The 20,064-nt window shown below is 45.5% G+C and overlaps 1 protein-coding gene across 3 annotated transcripts in view; it reads right to left on the reverse strand.

Moving 5' to 3' along the window:
- FBXW5 (F-box and WD repeat domain containing 5) overlaps positions 1 to 12,590 on the reverse strand; it is a 168,313-nt gene extending 155,723 nt beyond the window's left edge. The window contains exon 1 of one of the 3 annotated variants that reach the window (XM_069609772.1): positions 12,423 to 12,590. The gene's annotated coding sequence lies outside the window, so the exon portion shown is untranslated. Of the gene's footprint in view, positions 1 to 10,174; positions 11,215 to 12,422 lie in introns of those variants that run through there. The other 2 variants (XM_069609770.1, XM_069609771.1) reach the window with 2 other exon arrangements.
- Between the last annotated feature and the right edge of the window lie 7,474 nt (positions 12,591 to 20,064).

A 20,064-nucleotide genomic window follows, 5' to 3' on the forward strand; every position in this document is an offset into this window, starting at 1 on the left:
TATTGGTTAATCACACATCAGGATGATAACCAACATAGCAAGTGCACACCAAGCCAAATCTAGCCAACAGTGACATCAGTTTTTGTTTTTATTGGTCTCCTTGTGTATTTTCAAATCAAGCTGAGATAGTTATTTACAAATCCATAAACAAAATTAACAGGACTGAAAAATATGGAAGGTTGTCCTCCCACCCAAGAAGTGATATCCTCTCATACAACACATTCAACAGCTGGGGTGGTCACTCTACGCCATAAGTACTAAATGAAACATTAACATAGTTTCCAACTATTCAGACAGCATGAGGGCCAGATCTTTAACCAGACATGTCTTTATTAATTTACCTGCAAAAACTTGCCTTTTTGGTTTTTTTCCCATTGTAAGCCCCGGCATACAAAGGGTTGTTGGATGTCTAAATTGGGATCGGATGATATGGAGCACGATGGCAACAGAGGTAATAAGCAGTTAATCTAATACAAAATCTGCTTTGGTGCTGTGCTGCTCGGTGCATAACAGATGTTTCTTATGCGATTTCTGAGCCCATTTATATGCGATTCAATCAGGCATATTCATTACTCATCATGATACAGGCGTTTGTTTGCTCGCTCCCTCACCACCACACATTTTTCTCTCAAAAGAAGGTGTACTCAATCTGTGTGGGCCAGAAGGTTGGAATTTTGAAATACATGCCATCATGGGCTCCCAATGATAGCTTCTCTGTCAACTGGAGACAGAACTGGCTAGCAAAATCTTTTCAGAGATTGCTGTTAAGAGAGTGAATTAGCACTCTACCCAATCTCTACTGACCAGAAGATAAGCTCTGGCAGTTCATCTTACAGGTACTAAACTTAAGCAAAACTTTCTAAGAAGTGACACCTCCAATGAATGACACTATATACCTTCCGAACAATTACTATGAAAGTCTTGAGAGTGGGCATAAACTTCTCCAAAGCATCTAATACGTGAGCATATATGATATGATATTTTATTTATATCGCGCTCATACACACGTGTTTCAGAGCGCGACCAAGCAAAGGGGGGGGGGGGGAGAACAAAATAACACTCTTACTAGGCCCAGTGACATTAAGAACACGCAGGTGAATGGAAAAGGGAAAGGGGGAACGTGCGTGGAACAGGGAGAAGAAGAAAGTGCAGAACAGAGTAGAGTAAATAATGGGTTTAGTGCAGCCATCAAGTGGCAAGTGCATAATTAGTCAGATAGGGTATATCCGATACATGCTGAAAAGAGTGGGGGCCGTATGGTTCCGGATACAGATCCCAGTGCCAGGGGAGGCCCGGAGGCACTGCAGGAGGGAGGCAGGGTGAGCAGGTAACCTGGGCCCAAGGGAACAGAGGGTGGCCAGGTGCACAATGCCGTGAGAGAGAAGCAGATCAGCAGGGGAGAAGAGGGGCAAAGACAGAAGCAAAGAGAAAGGTCTTGAGGTGCTTCCGGAAGGAAGCAGAGATAGTTCTCAAGTTTCAAGGTGGCCAGGAGGCTGTTCCATAGGGAGGCCCCAGCCGAAGACCGAGATCTCCCCCATCTTAAAAAACATTCCCAGCTGGCGTTCGGTAATGGAACCTGGCATTCCCCATCACTTACAGTGCATAAGCTAGTTCACACAGTAATCTGTAAATCTACGATAGGGTTAGGCACATTTTAGTACTACAGAATACCCCAACAAATTGAGCTTGTCCTCTAACTCAACTTCCAACGTTATTAGTCTTGTTTTCCCTCCAGTTAATCTGCATACTGGCTCCTTCAGTCAGTCTGCAAGCTTCCTATCCCATCTGCGAGTCACCATCACCCATCTAGGAGTGCACCCTCTGCCGCCATTCTGTTCCCATGCTCCCCAGTCATTCAACAACATTACCCCCAAGGCCACTCAAGACTTGTCCCGGTCCTTACTTTCTTGAAGCACTGCATTTTCCCACCCTCTTAGTAGGAAAGTCCATTTGAGCCAAGTCACACATTCCACAACGCTACCTAGTAGCCATCGCTGGAAATTCACCTCCAGTTCTGAGCCACAACAGCAAGGCATTGTGGGTATGCAAATTAGCCCATATGCGAACCCTTTCCTCCAGGAAATTGTCTGTCTAGGAGGGCAGTGCTAATTTATAGATAGATTAATCAACCCAAGACAGACTTTTGCAAGGCTGCCAGGACAACTACATAGCTGGTTTCACCCTTATTAGGGATCATCAGTGCAGTATAGCCCCGAAAGCCTTGTGGAATGTGTGACTTGGCTCAAATGGACTTTCCTACTTTCACATTTCAGGTGAAAGGTTTTTGTTCCAAACCTTTTTAAACCCACCATCATTTTCTTGGTTTATATTTGCAGACCAGGGATTTTTGCCTAGTACTGCTGTTCTGGGGAGTGCAATCCCTTTCGTGCCATGGCACGTTTTCTGTAAACACACACAATATATTTTGTTTTCTTCTTTGTATACAATTTTCCAAACTCCCAGCCTCCACCCCCAGGATAGAAGTAGGGTGGCCTACCCACAATCCACCTGCTCATTGTGCAGTCTTCTAGACAGTTCTTCATATTGAGAAGCCTGCAGGGCACTTCTAGGCCTCAAAAATGATCACCAATTCCCACACCCTGTGAGGTACTTAGAGCAAGATGGGCTCCCATTTAGTAGGGGTTCCCCTGGAAACCTAGCCAGGCCAAGGGTTGGAAGAATGCATAGGGCAATTAGTCACTTTTTCAGCAGTGCCTTGCACATGGGGCATGGTACTTCTGAAGACATAAGGGAAAGACAAGCACAGAAGATACACTAAAGACAGTGGCCTGTGCCAGGTATGGCCACGGGAAAAGGGCAAGAATTGTAGCCTTATGGTCCAAATTCATCCCTATTACTATGCTTGTGCCAGATATCCCCCATGATGTTACACAGTACTCGCACGAGTCACCACCTAGTGTGTTCACTGCCATGTCTGCACCAGCTAAGGCCCATATCACTTTAATGTCAGCATCCATGTCCTCACCCTCGGCAGACCTCAGCCCTTGCCCCATTCTAAACCCAGTAAACCCCACCCACTCTACGCTGCTCCCTTATCAACTCCTGCTCTCTCCCAGTCCACAACCTTATCACCAGCTGTGACCTGGATCTCGTTATTATCAGTGAAACCTGGCTCCACGTAGCGTCAGGCCCAGCCCTTGCCATCACTTCAGGTTCCACTATTTTCAGGAAAGACCACCCCATCCAGAAAGGAGGAGGGATTGCCCTCATAGCTAAAGAATCCATACCGATTAGAGAAGTGGAAGGGGAACTGGGCAACAGGAGGGACTACTTTCTCTTTAAACCTAACCCATCCCCTAACTGCACTATTGCGCTGCATATTGTTTACCGACCCCCAGGGCCAATCTTGGACTTCCATGATGCCCTCACACACCGTATCGGTCAATCTAAAGAACTCCACAAAAGCAATCCTAGGAGACTTAAACCTTGGGCTTAATGACCCCCAACGACTCCCATGCAGCTACGCTCAATAAAGCCCTATCCACCTTAGGCTTCCAACAGGCCGTCACTGAACCTACTCATGTCAACGGACGCACCCTTGACTGGGTTGCCCACCACAACTGCTCTCTCACTATCTCAGCCATCTCTCCCATGCCTGGTCTGACCACCACACCATTCACTTCAATCTCAACACCACCACCACCAAGGGGACACCCAAAGCAGAAACTCCACTCCCCCCGGCCATCACTAGGAGCTCCCATCAGCTCACCAAAGAAAGACTTACACCCTACCTTTCGGTGCCTGCCCTCAGACCTCCTTTCTCCATTTACCCTGAAACTGTAGCCTGCACCTTCAACGACAATTACCCAAGCAGTAGACGCCATTGCTCCATTCACCCTAAGGAAAGCCAAGCGCACCAATGCCTGGTTCTCCCTTCAGCTCCTCGAGTTATGCACTAAGAAAAGGGCACCGCTCTCCTCCTGGAAAATCAACCCTGGCGACTCATCCAAACGAGCATTCCTGAATAACCCCAGAGAATATAAATCCGCCATAATCAAAGTCAAAGCCACCTCTTTTAACAATAGGATTGCCAATGCTAAATCACATACTAAAGAAATATTAGCCATTTTCAGGGAACTGGAATCCCCCACTCGTACACCGCCTACTGTCATCAAAGATGAAAACTGGTGCAACAGCGTCCAATCCGCCCTGTTAGACAAGCTTAACAACCCTCAAAGTAAAAGCCTCACCCACCAACAAGCCCTCAGGCACCAAATCAACATCCACAGCAACAGTTCCCAAGCCCCCTCCCCCTTCTTTCCCCTTTTACTGAAATGAGCGAACAGGAAGTCATTGCCCTCCTCAAGACCATCAAACCCTCCAATTGTAAAGGAGATGCCTGCCCTGCTCAACTCAAAGAATGCTCCTCTAGCCTTGCCCCTTTCCTTACTGCTTTTATCAATGCTTCCTTCTCCACAGGTGTTGTCGTCCCAACCTGTCTCAAGGAACACACACACACTAGACCTTTCCATCCCCGAGAACTACAGACCTATCAGCACCGTCCCTTTCCTCTCAAAAATCTTTGACAAAGCAGCCTATCTGCAGGTCCAATAATTTGAGGCTAATAACCTACTCGGTCTTCGCCAGTCAAGTCTTCCGTCCTGGCCACAGCACGGAACCCACACTATTAGACCTCAAAAATCAAATGGATGATCTCAGAGACTTGGGCCAACCAGCCCACCTTCTGCTTCTTGACTTAGCAGCTTTCTATTTGGTGGACCACAAAACCCTTTGCCACCACCTTTCCCCCGCCGCCAACTTCTTCCCCATGGCCTCAGCTTGGATCACTTCCTTTCTCCAGGACAGAGTCATGAAAGTCTTATCAGACCAAGCGTGCGCTCGCCCAAGCCTCATCAAATGCAGAGTGCCCCAGGACTCATGCAGATCCCCCACCCTATACAACCTGGTCACGGGATCTCTGTTCAACATCCCGGACATGTTAGGCATCTCATACACCAACTATGCTGATGATATGCAGGTCCTCATCCCCCTCTCCGGTGACTATCAGTCTGACATGGAAACAGTCAATTCCATATAGTCTACCATCCAAACATGGATGGCAGAAAACTGGTTGTTCCATAATGGGGGGAAACTGAATTACTGCTAATTGTATCCCCTGTAACCCTAAAGAAGCTTGACCAACAGTGTAGCCCATTCACGATCAACAGCACCACCATCCCTGTCTCACAATTGGTCAAAACCCTGGGAGTCTACTTAGACTCCAACCTCTCAATGACTAGACAGGTGAACGCCATAGCTTCTGCTGCTGCCTACCATTCGAAGCTGATACATGTAGCAAGACCAAGACCTTTCCTTTTCGAGCCTAACTGCTTCACCATAGCGAGAGCAATAATAGGGTCTCGGCTTGATTATTGTTAACGCCCTCCTAGCAGGCACCTCCTCTAAAAAGATCAGTAAACTCCAGACCATCCAAAATAATGCCCTCAGGGCAGCCAACAGCAACGCCAAAAGAGAGCACATCTCAGTAGCCAAGAATACAATTAATTAGCTCACCATAAGAGCGGATCATCTTTAAAAATCTCAACCTCACGCACAAATGCATCACAACACAGCCCCTCTCCACCTATCTCAGAGAATCTCCAAACCCTTCACAGACAGACCCACCAGAACCGCATACACCAACCATATCACCATTCCCAAGACACTCAGGATTCATGCAGGAGGCTCCAGATTCCCGGTCATGGTGGCGACACAATGGAACTCCCTCCCTCCCCATCTCAGAGGCATAGACTTACTCCTAGCTTTCCGGAAAGCTATAAAAACCAGGTTGTTTGTGTAACATGGACACTCTGCGGAAAGCAATAATTGCATGAATACGATACCATAACCTGTAACCACCTATGCCATACAATGTTAGGCCTTATGCTCACTGTAACCCAGAGCAATTAACTGTTCCGGTAACAGACACCTTCTTGCAACACCGCCTCGATGCCTATGGGCTGTTAGTGCGCATTACAAATTCAAATAAATAACACAGTAGGGGTTGCTCCCCACTAAAACTAGATGTGAGATCACAAAAGTATGAATGAGACTAGCGTAGCGCTAGGACACATTCGTGCTGAACGGCTCCTGCAACACCTGCTCCCATGCTGGCACAAAAGTGGGCAGATTGATTGTTGCCATTAAAATTGTTACTTGTAGCAAGATGGTGCCTCAGACACACATCAGAGAAAAGACTTACACATCCAGCTCTTCCCACCCCAGCGGGAGAGCTATGATGAGAAAGTGCAGACCCACTCAACAGTTAAAATCTTTCATCAGACAGAATTTGCAGGCAGGAAGGACTAGAGACCACAAACACAGGCACTCCCCTTCATTTACTTCCATGTCCTCATCCTCATATTCCCCATCTCACTTGGATGAAGAATACAGGGAAAGACCAATGGGCATATATCTTGAAAAAGAAACAATATGGAAGGATTTGTGACATAGCCCAATGTATGGAATTCTGAAAGGACAATCACCGCCGACCCCAACTACAAATGCAGTCTGGCAATTTAAGAAGTCTGTCGAGAAGGAGCCGTCTCCGATTCCGGATGTGAGAGAAAAGGAATTGCAGCAAACGGACAGCATCCCCTACCTAGATTTTTTAACAAAGAAAAAAACCTCCTTCCTATAATAGAAGTACACTTACTTCTGTATAGCCCCATCGGGCAAACCTCTCGATCAAGATGAGGACCCTGCAAACAGTCATACATCCTTTGATCTCTAGGATGCCTACATGAATGTCCCTCAGAGTCCCTCAGACAATCCAACCATAGGTGCTTGATATTAGTACTTGCAGACCAGCATTTCCAGTTAACGGTCCTCCCCTTCAGCCTAACATTGGTGCTACAAAAGTAAAAATCATACAAAAGGACTCAGGCGTCGTATCAGAAATGAACAACGCAAGATTACGTTTATTCACAGGCAGCAACCAGTATAAACAGATAGAAGCCCAACCAAACTAATAACACAACCCGCCTCCAGTTCGCCTTCCCTTATATGCCCCAACGGTCTTGAGTCCTTACATTGGTCGTAACCCCGTCCAGGTATCCCCAACCCCCTTTCTAGTACAATCGAACTCTTCGTAAACAATCATAGTTAGTCTTCCATGTAAGTCTACCCTCCTGGGGATGCGGGGTACTTGACTTCCGGGTCGGTCGCTCTATTCTGACGATATCTGGCGTCGTCCTCCTCAGGTGAAGTATGTGGGGCAAACGCCCCGATGACATCCTGTCGAGAAGAATACCTCATTGTTCAAACAGGTTTAGGCCAGTACACTCCAAGATGGAAGTACAGGTGGACTTCACCCAGTGCCTCAGAGCTTCCGAAAGCACCGCCTCAATAGTCCTTTAGCGCATGTCTGTTTTAGTAGAAGCTCTTGGGTGCAAGCATTAATAGCAGCCAATTGGCATCTCTATCCATTGACCGTGAAATAAAAAAAAATAAAAACACATCTCAGAGCCATACATAATTAGAATACTATAGGTATAGAATACTGTTCCCGGACTTCTCCCATATCATGGTTCATAGACCCATTATGATACTAGACATCTGATACAATGGCAACATTTTACAGTGCAGATCAGATTCCCCACTCCCTCACGGGCCAACAGCTTTAACAGCGCCAAGGGTGTTCACAAAGGTCCTGGCAGAATGGAGAAACAACATGAGAAGGGAGTCGCAATCTACCCCTTTTGACTGATCCAGGAGTCCTCACTCGAGAGCGCAGGAAATGTGTCAAGGGTATGCAGCTGCTAAGCACAGCATGGGTTTCTCCTGGGGGCCGGACTAATAATATAGACTACACTAATTACTTAGTCAATAAGATAAACTTGTCAAAGGTGTCTGTGCAGTGTGTAGAGGGTTCCAGTGCGGACCATTTATCAAGATCCATAGGAATTTGTGCCGGACAATATCCAGTGAAGGAATCCTGCAGTACTCTTACAGTGGTGGGTTAAGTCTCTGTTTCTGTCATAAAAATTTGAGCATCTTTTTACAATTGTAAATTGTGTGAATACATTTATTTTTTAAAAGACGAGTTTTAATGTATAGTATGCAAGGCAATATACGCGTACAAAAATGTTAAATACAGTTCTTTCAATTCACTTTTACATAGGTTTCATTTCCAGAGCAACCCTGCTACAAAATAAAGCACATTTCCACACTTCAACACAAAAAATATTTTGGGAAAAACGTTTTTGAAGGTTTACAATTGTTTAAATAGTACACTTTGTGTTTTACAGGCATATCGAGTGTCCACTTTACACATGGTCAACATGTTTTAAGTAAAACTGACTATTCTTGAGGACATACTGGTCTTGCCAAACAAGTACTACCAGAAATGGTCACCTTAAAAAAAAAGAAAATTTAAATGTACAACACTAAACTATATAAGAACGCCAAACACAAAAAGGAATACACAAATCCTAAGGGATTGCCCCATCTTAATCAGCAGAACTCATTTAGAACCAAAAGAGTTTATTCTTCCATTTCATGGAAACATGTAGAAAACAATAAAAGGCATAGCTATATAAAATGTGTATATCTATATAATTAGTCTGTACTCCAGTAAAAATGTCTTTCTTACCCATATTGAAGTTCAAATGACCCAATCTGCCAGATGTTTTATGGCTAGATCCACAGTATATGAGTGAGATTTGAGTCATGTGATACAGACTTCATAAACAACAACCTCTTATGATACGTGCCTATGCGACAATTGGTATCCAACTTTCTGTCTATATCATCTACTTCTATTGAATTGTACACAGTGAACTACCAACTAACGGTGGAAACTCATACTAGAACATCTGGGTACATCTAGTGTCAAAATGACTGTTGCCCTGAACTGAATTTGAACTTTTAAGGCATGCATGAACAAACAGCATGCGACAATCAGAGGGAGCATATTCATTCCTATCTGGAAATAGTCTAACCCGTTGAGTTTCTGTGAGCCTCGTTGATCATATTGAAATGTGTTCTACGTAATTCCAATACACACAATTAGTTGTATGACTAGTAAGCCTTCCATCGCTGGGTTTGAAAATGCTCATTGCAACAAAATAATGTAAAACATTCTATTATCCATTTCATGATAGATTTCAATATCCAGCAACTTTTTTCCCAAATATTCAAAATAATGTACTTCTATTAATGTTTGCGAAATTCACCATTACATAGCAAAAGTCATCTATCCTCTGTATATTAGTTTTCAGTTTAAAATCAAATTAAAACATGCAACAAACTTGCCAGAGCCCGATCTATTCTCTGACTACAAGTATTTAGAATAGTAACATACAGATTTAAATTAAACACACAAGAGGATGAGGCACGAAAACCTAAAGTACCAAGCAAACTATACCAATTCAAATGTTAATCAATTAATCTTCATACTTATCCATTTCAATGTACCAGCTAGTATCTATTTATAAGAAAACGACCGATGTAGTTATGTAGACTGTTCACCATTGTTATAGATAACAAAATAGCTAGTAATGGAATGATACTATCTCAGTCATCACTGCACAAATAATCTTGCTGGTAAATAGCCATCTCTGCAGGAATCTAAATATTCACTCCCAACAATTAATTGGTTCAGAGAATACTTTTTATTGTGAAAGCTTGTTGTACTCGTAAGGCTTCACCTCTTTGTACATTAAAGCCTTTCCCCTATATTATGCACAATGTATATCACAGAATTTCAAAGTAAGGTTAAGTTCAAATCTTAGTTAATTCCTGTGGGTGAAAGAGATACTAGTTTGTCGATCCAAAGAATGTCTTTGTGGGCAAGTGGTTGATTGATATTAATACTGCCTGCTCTTTGTGGAGTACGTACCTTGTCAAGAAAAAGAAATTGCATTTGTGATATTATCTTTTGTTTCAAAATGTGTAAAGCAATAGGAGGTTTGGCATTTCATGTTCCGACATTAGATGTGTGTTTTGTTTAACTAACTTTAACTTTTCTTACCGCTAAGCCAACATTAACATTTTTCACATTGATAGAACTGCATAAAAGGACATTAATAGAATCACAAGTTACCACAGGTTGTAATTGCATCTCCTTGCCACTGAACCCCAGTTAACTCCACAGAAAATCTTAATTTCATTGGCAACCACTTCAGGACCAAAGCGAGTAAATTCTACTCACAGGAACAAAGAGCAGGTGCATCATTTGCAAGGCGTCACTCCTCTGCCATCTAAAGGAGGCCACAGCTCCGAGATAGCCAAGGGTCTATGGTCTGATGACAGTGTCTATCTTCATCACCTGCTGGGTATGTTTTCACCTAGCCCCCATACTTTATCACCTCCACCAACACTCCCTGAGCTTGATTGACTTACAGAAACCAGTTCCAGTCAATGCCCGAATCAGATCTGCACATCAATGGTGGACAAAACCTGAAATCCTCATGAAGGGATTTCACCCTCAACTCTCCCTTGCCATTCTTGATCAACACGGATGTGAACAGTTGCGGCCTTTGACAATGGTCAACCCACGAATACCTCTGTATGTAGAATTGGAGTGATTTGGGGGCAATCTACTCTGCCTTTTTCTTCACCCCACTAATCAGGATCACTATGTGAAGCAGGATCTCTCCCAGACACCGATCCTGCACACTTGGCAATATGAGCTGAAGAGAACTGTTCAGTTGATTTATACCACACACCAATAACACCCAAGGGCAGTCTCCCAGTGCTCACGTGGCTCTGCAAGAAAGCAGACCGGGTTGGTTAGTGAGCGAAGAGTGTTAAGATAGGTCCAGAACCAAGAGAAACTGGCCTGTGTGTGTTGGCTTGCAGATGGCAGGTTGCATGCATTGCAGGATTTGAAATAGCTGGAAGCTATTTCGCTCCTGGTTATAGCCAAGAGGAGCCTGGTTAGCTTGAACCCAACATCTACCAGGAGTAACTTTTGACTCCTGGGGCAAGTGCTGCCATACAAACCTAGCTATGTGATATTAACTATGTTTGAGGATGTACATAAAGGTTGATAAAGAACACTTTAAGGGACATTCAGAGCATATTGGAAAACATGACATGGACAAAAAGTTAGTGTTTGCATCTTGCGCAAAGATGGATTTTCTGCAAAATATGTACTAGCTCCTGGTTCCCCAGAGGTAGCTCTGGCCTAACTGCTTATGCCAGATTCGCTGCTTTTTGCTCCTGGTCAACAAATGCAAATTTCAATCCATGCCCTACCTTGTATACATACTAGGGTCCAATGCCTGGGATGTTTTCTGTGTGTCCGTTTGTTGTGTTGCATCTGTGTGTTTTGTGTGTAGATTACTGGTACTTAAGGTTGCGTGCAATGGCTTGTGTCCGTACAGGTAAAGTCCAATGTCCAGTTGTTGTGTGCGTTACTTGTGTTGGGTGTGTGTTAGGGTATAGGTTGGCTAGCCCAATGAGCGTGCTCAGGTGGTGTGTTTGAGGATGTACAAGCAGGGTGGTTACGGCATTGGCACTCTCTAAGTTTTTCTATGTGGCTAAAATACACAATCCTATCTATTGTGACATTGCTAATCTCAAGATTTACGATTATCACTAAGTATTAAGAACATTCGTCCATATCAGTCTGCCCTGCTTCCATCTGCATCCTGCGGTCAGTCTGCTCTAACTCTGCTAATTGGGTATACCTGTCTTGGCAGTAGACCCTTCAACTCGTCACTCTGCCCACACACCCTCCCGTGCAAGTTGGTCTCCGCTCCTCGTGTCAATCTGTCATTCTCCTGTCAGCCGACCCCTCCTCTTTCCTGTGTTGTCAGGCTCCCTTTTCTCCACACCGTGTCAGTGTAGCCCTACTCCTCTTAGCAATCTATCGTCATGGCCCAAGCCTTTCACTTAGTAAAGTTCCTCCAGTCAGTGGCCCACCCATATCTCTAATCTACCCTGAGCCATTCCCCACCACTGAACACCGTTTCCCCACTCTCTACCAGTCTGCCGCACCTGCCATCAGTGCATCGTCGTTTTCGTATTTGTCCTGTCAATCTATTACTTTTCTCCTAACACTCTGCTTACCTTCTGCTGTCAGTGTGCCCCTCTCACCCACTGTCAAGCTACCATACCTTTTACGGCCAGTCTGCGCCTTCTAAGGGCCAGATTGGTCACCTCCTCATTCTGTCCCTCGGTCAGTCTGCCTTCCTTCTTTGGGTGGGTACATAACCATCCTTAGACGCCTGCTCATTTGTCTTTCTCCTCCTATCAACTACTCTGCATTTAGTTATTGTGCACTCGTCTTCTCCCGACACCATGCCTCGCCTCCATCCCGATTCTTCGGTCAGTCCTTCCACCTCGTTTGTCTACTTTCATCTCACTGTGCAAGTGTACACCCCGTCTGACTGATCTTCACCTAAACCCCAGTTTCGGTAACACCCACCTCCCCCACCACGCAGCCCTCCTACCTCCACTTCCGCCTTTCACTCGCCACTTCCGGTTTGGTTGTGAGTATTTTAAGATGTCTTTGACAGCATCCCCACCTTCCGATGACTTCCGGGCTTCCCCATTAAGCGCAGTTCGGTGGCCGATGGTAGACTATCTAGCCAATACTGTCCTCTCTATCACACTTTCTTGTTCTTCCGCACAGAATTCCAGTAAAGAACTAGACTGCTAAGTGAGATCACAGAATGATCCAATAGTGGGCACCATGATGCAGACATGAGCAGCTTTGAAATGTAACGCTCTGATTACTTACCGGTAATCTTCATTACTCCTAGTTGTACTCTTCCTCGTCCCAGCAGGATCATCCACCTCGTGGGTAAGTACTGAGACGAGGAAAAGGGATGTGGAGGTAATGGGAGTTATTTTCGTAAAGTACCCGATATGTGGACTCTGAAACAAATCTTAAAGGAAAAAAAAAACATTGCATGCAATGTGACAAATGGGCTGCATTTTTTAATTACAATACCAGGGGTTTCTTATTTTGTGTTAAGTTCTTTCTTCATCAAGAAGCAAAGAAAGCACAAACTAAACATATAGTAAAACACATTTTCATACATGCCAACAGTCTACATCATACATGCCAACATTCAGACACAGCTGGGAGGGAGATTTCCAAAGGGAAATCGGGAGACCAACATTTCCCCATAGGAATGCATTGGGGCTACAGCTATTTCAGGCGGGAGACCATGAAAAATAGCCCGATTTTTCACTGAAAAATCGTGAGTCTCCCGCCTAAATCGGGAGGGTTGGCATGTATGCTACATTGCTTTGGATGGAGATTGCCTCACCGAAATCGGGAGAACCAAATTCTCCCATTGGATTGCATTGGGGTTACCATTATTTTAGGCGGGAGAAACGAAAAAGTAGAAATATTTTCTAATGAAAAATCGGGACCCTCCCGCCTAAATCGGGAGTGTTGGCATGTATGCATTTTAAGGTTTTAGAAATGAAAACGCACTCATCAGCTAGGGTCATGACCCTGTTGTCTATGAACTTCTTTAAATAATGGACGACCTTAAGAAGAAGACCCCCTTAAAGGGGAGAAAGGAAAGGAGGGAGGAAGAGGAGGGGCTACTAGAGTCCGGGACAGAAACCTGGAGAGGGAGAATAAGAAGGTTCACACAGATTTGGTTCTGTCTCTCATTTGGGCCTTTCACCCATATATAATATCGATTTGGGAACTGCAAGAGAAGCAGAGATATCACCCTGCATCTCTTATGATCCCACTGTAAAGGACTCAGAGAGGAATAGGAGTGGAGTCTATCTATGGTTGTAATCCAGTCTCTCTCATATAGCAATCGTTTCACCCTGTGAGGATTTGTTGCCAGCGTTTGTTTCACTGTCTGTGTCAAGGTCACACAGCGATTGATCACAGATATCCAGAATTACACCACAAAAACTTACTAGAATCATCCCCCAAAACCGCACATAGGCACCAATTTCCCCAGATCACCATAGAGCGAATTCAAAAATGGGACAATCAGACTACGGAATAGGGACAACAATCTCCATCTCACCCGGGCCTCCAGGCATGCTAATCCCAATTCATATCTGATAGCCGCTATTGGAATATTGTTAGGTAATTTAAGCGTCCGTCTCCTCAACTTTCCCTCCAACGTTTCCCAAAGTTTCACCAGCTCACAATATTGTAGCTCCATCCCATATGTCAATTTTGGCACAGCTTTGCCTTCATGGAAGCAAATCAAGGATTTAATAGAGAAACGTCCACATTTTTGATCCAATTTGACTATTTGATTAGTCAGAGCTAAGGCTTTCTGTTTGAGGAAAGAACAAAGTCTGCATCCTGAGGGCTGGGCCATTAGGGGGAACCCCAAATAGAGAACATTCGATGTGCACTCTATAGGCACCACCTGCATACTCCAACTCTGCCTTTTCCTTTTCCGTCCCCTGGACAGCACCAAAAAGCAGGTCTTCCTGGGATTGACAATCAATCCATTTTCTGACATGAAGTTTGCAAATTTGTTAATAAGTCGTTGAAGGTCTACTTTGGTGCAGTTAAGGAGCAGAAAGTTGTCAGCATATGCCAGCCAAGGAATGCGCAGTTCTCCCAGTTTCGGGGTTACCAGGCCTGCTTCTGCCAAATAATCTCCAAAGTTGGATACATATAAATTAAAGAGACGGGGCAAGCGAACACCCCTGCCTTGGGCCCATCTGGGTGCGAATCCTACGGGACAAATTCCCCTCCAGATTAAGTCTCACATGGATTTCTGCATTGTCATAGAGGGCCATAATTAGCCTCAATAGGCCTCCTGGATGCCCCCGATTCGCAAGGTTAGCCCACAAACGGCTCCTAATAACACGGTTGCAGGGCTGGCGACAAATCAATCGAAGCCACATAGATTTCTCCACCATAATTTGCTCACACTGTTTTTTTCTGTAACGCCCTCATAACCAATTCATTCAAATTTGTGGAATGACCTACTCTAAACCCCGTCTGGAATGTATTTAATCGATGCGGAGTACCGTGCAGAGTACCAGTCTGCACCAGTACACCAGCGAGAGAGGACGTGCCTCTGTGCTTCTCTGTTTTGGACGGCTGCTGCTTTAAGGAAAAGAAGCTCCACTGCCTACAAAAACCTACCTACAGCGCGGAGCGCGCGCGGAGTACCGTGCAGAGTACCAGTCTGCACCAGTACACCAGTGAGAGAGGACGTGCCTCTGTGCTTCTCTGTTTTGGACGGCTGCTGCTTTAAGGAAAAGAAGCTCCACTGCCTACAAAAACCTACCTACAGCACGGAGCGCGCGCGGAGTACCGTGCAGAGTACCAGTCTGCACCAGTACACCAGTGAGAGAGGACGTGCCTCTGTGCTTCTCTGTTTTGGACGGCTGCTGCTTTAAGGAAAAGAAGCTCCACTGCCTACAAAAACCTACCTACAGCGCGGAGCGCGCGCGGAGTACCGTGCAGAGTACCAGTCTGCACCAGTCCGCAGCGGGCAGAGCGGAGGGGAGGGGGCTTCGCCCCCCTGGATCATCCGCGGGGGGCATCCGCTGCTGCCCTGGCACGATCCACACGGAGGTGAGGTGAGGTGGGATCCACTATTTCTCTATTCCCCTCATTGTTGGAATTTTTCTTCCCGTCTGTTTGCACCTGTCACTTTTCCTGGAGCACTCCGGTTTCGTTGAATATCCTGCTGAACATCCACCTCCAAGCCACTCTTTCCTACACGCCCCCTCAACCCCCGTCTTTGGTGACTGCGGTGTCACTCTATCTGCATTCCAGTACCTGAGTCCGCATTGCCCTATCTCTAGCCGAGAATGGAGGAGGATGCCGAGCAACGCTGTCTCAGAAGCCATTTGAAAAAAAATACTGTGTCCACGCCCCATTCCCAGCTTCCTAACTCACACAACTTTGTACCGACGCTTAAGCTAGGACCTGCGCAGGGCTCAGTCGGCTCAGTCATACCACCACGTCAGATGCAGACACCCATGGCCGCGCCGGGATCTGGAGGTGCAGAGGGATGTGCCTCTTTCGCCCTGGCACCGGAAAACAGTCGGATGATGACTCCGCCTACCCGCGCCATCGTCCTCCCCACCGCTCTGGCGAGTGGCCCTAACATCGAGCAGATCGGAGGATCTCTCGCTGTGGGTCTGAGGGCGGTGGCAAGGGGGCGTGGAGGTAATCATTCACCCGCACTGGAGCCACGGACGACATTTCTGGGGCTCGTGGGAAAATCTCCAGAAACCCAGATAATCAATCCTGCTAGTATGTCTAGCGAAGGCGGTCCACAGGCGGACTTGAATGTGGCGGCGGAGATATTGAAAAATCACAGTTTACGGAATCTGGACCCCGGAAATAGGGGGACCCCCTCCCAGTCGACCACAATGGCCTTGGTTCACTCTTTGCCGCAAGAGATTATGGCTCATTCTCCTGAACAAAGTCTCAAAGAAAATGTATCACCGTCAACTGCTCTGTTATCACGCCATCCTGAGGAAACTCACACATCGATTCCGCAGTCAAATGATGATTCATTAATACAGATCTCTATTTCACCTACAGAAGTCCCCACCTGCTCTCAGACAGTAGTGGTCTCAAATAACCAGACCTCACCTTCCATAATGAGCCTAGACTCAAATGCTGACCTACAATCCAAGGTCTTGGACACTTCTAACCCGAAACTGAACTCTCTGCCTAATAAGAAAAGAATCCAATACAAAAGAAGAGGCAAGCAGAAATCCAAGCTGCCTCCGCCACAAGGAACTAATGACCAAACATCTATTCAAAAAAGAAAAGAAGATGATGATGCTAAAGGAAACAAAACGACCAGAAGAACTGGGTCACAGTCTTTGACCAAAAAACGAGGGCTGGGGAAGCAGTCCCTGCCAATTCCGCTGCTCTCTAATGCCCTCTTGAACTTCTTTAAGATACAAGGAAAACGGAAACTCTCTCAGGACTCCGAACTTTCAGATGCAGAAATTCTAGAAGCATTGGAGGAGACGCCCCCTTTACCAAAATGCAGAAAACTAATATCTGGCCAATTAAAACATTTAGAGGTGATCCCGACGGAAGACATCCAGCCTCAACCTACGGATGGGAACGAAACCAATACAGCGCACTGCTCCCCAGTATCAAAAAATAAAAAATCAGTACCTGGCCGCAACATACAGAATGATGGGACGCTGTCAGATGACATCTATCCTCAATCTATCAGCGATACAGAACAGTGCATCCAATCAGACTGTCTGTCTACGAAAGGAGTCCACACAGTTCCACATACTCGATGAATTAATTCAGGCATATTGGATCTACCTGGACCTGAACCGCCTATATCCGTTCAGCCTACCCAAATGCAACAGCCAGAAATGCAGACAGATCAGTTAGGGCTCTCGCAACCTGTTCTGTCCTGCCCGAATTACAGGAAACAAAGTCAGGCAACAGAGCCGCAGTCAGGGAGTGGCAGCCACTTGGACCGAAGAAATATGGACTCTATAAGAGAGTCTACAGCGCCTGAAGATCATCGGCATCAACAGGGAATACTGGACATCTTGGATCTGCTCCAACCTAAAGTATATCCCTCTCAGACACTAATGAGCCCTCAACCCTGGGCAAAAATTCACCTTCCATCCTCCAATCTTCGGTCTACCCCACAAGACCCCACTCTTGATTCTGTGCCACAACGTAGCTCGATTAATGGCCCATGGAACTCCTCGCCTAGACTACCAAATCTTCCGGAGACTGAGTACACCACAATGAGACGCCGGCACTCAGTTTCGAACACTGTACCCACAGAGGGTAGAGACACCTCATCAAAAAACGGAAAACCACCTGACTCGCAAGCATCAACACATAAAGATTTACCAAATAACAAGAGAGACATGACTACGATCATGTCAGCAATAACTATTGCGATGGCTCCCTTTTGCAAACTATATGAAACCTTAGGCGAAACATCAAGAGATAACACAGCTACTTTAGCAATTTAATCGATGAGATGTGGTCATCCACTCGTTCAGATGTGATAGCAGAATGGAGGCAAATATTTTACAGTCAGCGTCGATTAATGCTATGGTATGATCATTTCTAGCCTGATCCCTCTCACTGTGTTTAAAGATTGGGACCAGATAGGCTGTATGCCAAGAGTTCGGAATAGCACATTTTTTAATGATATTCTTAAAAAGCATTGTGAGGATCTGCGCCCAAACAATTGGGTGCTCCTTAAAGGTGTTGTTGGTCAGGCCGTGCAGTCCTGCCGCCCGGGAGGATTTAGCATTTTCAATAAGCCTTAACACCACATCATATTCAATAATAGGCTGCCATTCTCTGCCACCATATGAGTGTGGGTCATTAGAGTCCTCAATCAAGCCCCCAGGGGAATCCCCATATAGATCAGAGAAGAAATGATTGACCAATTGAGATTCAGAAACTGCGTTCAACTGGCTAACAATAGTAGTCAGCTCTTGGTCATTGACCAGTGCTCAGAATGCTCTTAAATCTCTTTTAGCTAGAGTACGCTGTATGATTTCAGCATCCTTTTGCAGCATTTCTGCCTTTCTGGTTCTACAATAGTTTTTATACCTTTGTTTCTCCAATTTGATTCTAGTATTTTTTTCTATTTGATTCCAACCAGAGCATTGAATCGATCTAAGGTTGTTTTGATGCATAGAATATTTCAGTTAGCTATGTAAGGTTGTACCCCTTAACTTGTATGTAATTAACATATAAAGGCAACCACTCAAGTACTCAATATGCAGATAACAGAAATAATGAGCCACTGACCTGGTCATCGCATTCTGCTTGAAGAAAGGAGAAGTTCACCTGATGCACTCTCTCCAAGCCTGAACAAATGGCACAGAGAGAGTGCACCAGGGAAACCCTTGTGGGGGAAAAAACCCTGTGCTGCTTGAGAGCGGCAGTAACTTGACCAGGGACTGTGGTTTTGAGAACATAGAATTAATCCGACAGGATAGTGAGGAGCAGTGCTCTGTTAAGTCTCTTAACCCAGGGGAAGACTGTAAAATAAAGGAAAGGATTAGAGAGGGTTAATGATGTTGCTGTCTGTTCCTGTCAGATGTGATGCGTACCTCTCTGTGGAGCGGAAGGGACCGTTGGTAAGTAGACGGGAGGCGGGACCTTGAATGCCGGTAATCAGGTAGGATCCTTGAATACATTTGAGCGTTAGGATTGGGAGAATACAGAAAGAGAGAAATAATTGTGTAGTTGTAATCCCCACCTACCGGAAATGCAATTCCCAATACGAAACAGATGCAGAGGAGTCCGCAGAGAAACCATGATGGGTGCTGGGTATTGGAGTCCCAGCTAGCGCAGTCACAAACACAGTCTAAAGAGAGATTAGAATGTTACCTCAAGCAATGGATGACTTGTGTTGATGTAGCTATAAGGAAATAGGGCACCTACGCTATTGAATGGATAAGCGGCAGATTGTTCCGTAGCCAAATTGATTGCGGGAGAAATTGACAAGCCCTGGAAGAATGAAGGATCCCTGAGGGATGAAAGGCGATGGAAGGGATGTCAGAGAGACTGGAAACGGTGTGAACCTACACAGAATAGTGAGCACTACCAAGGTGATTACTCACGTAGCACGGCCACATAAAGCAGTAGCAACACACTGTTGTGCTGGTTCCAGAATCAGATGTACTGCATCCGGGTGTGTAGGAGGAGCTCCATGCACTCCAACCTGCAGAACTGAACTGTCACTGGGAGAAGTGGATGCCATCTTGGGAGAAGTCACTTGAATGCACGATAAGTGACGCCAACGGCACCACAAAGACCAGCCCCATAGTCTTGTCATAACACTTTCACACAGACTAGCTGATGGTTAGGAATATGTCTGTGTGTATGACTAGGGGCACCTAACCTCATATTAGGGGTAGCCCTATCAATCAAGCAGCCCAAATCTTTTTTTAATTCAGTGGGGATGAAGACATGTAGTTTACATTCCAGGGATCCAGTACTCATGAAGGTGGTCAATTCATTGTTAAGGATCCCTGTATTCTGGGGGGTCCATCTAACCCCTTTCCCAGTCCCACTGTTCTGAGATTAATTAGATCCCCTTTAACTAATATACTCTATGATGGAGGCGCTATCTCCCCGATGCCAAGTTGGTATTGTTGGAGTATCGGCATACA

This window comes from Ambystoma mexicanum, chromosome 8, assembly GCF_040938575.1.
Source record: "Ambystoma mexicanum isolate Mex_15411 chromosome 8, UKY_AmexF1_1, whole genome shotgun sequence".
In the NCBI taxonomy this organism is placed as follows: Eukaryota; Metazoa; Chordata; class Amphibia; order Caudata; family Ambystomatidae; genus Ambystoma; species Ambystoma mexicanum.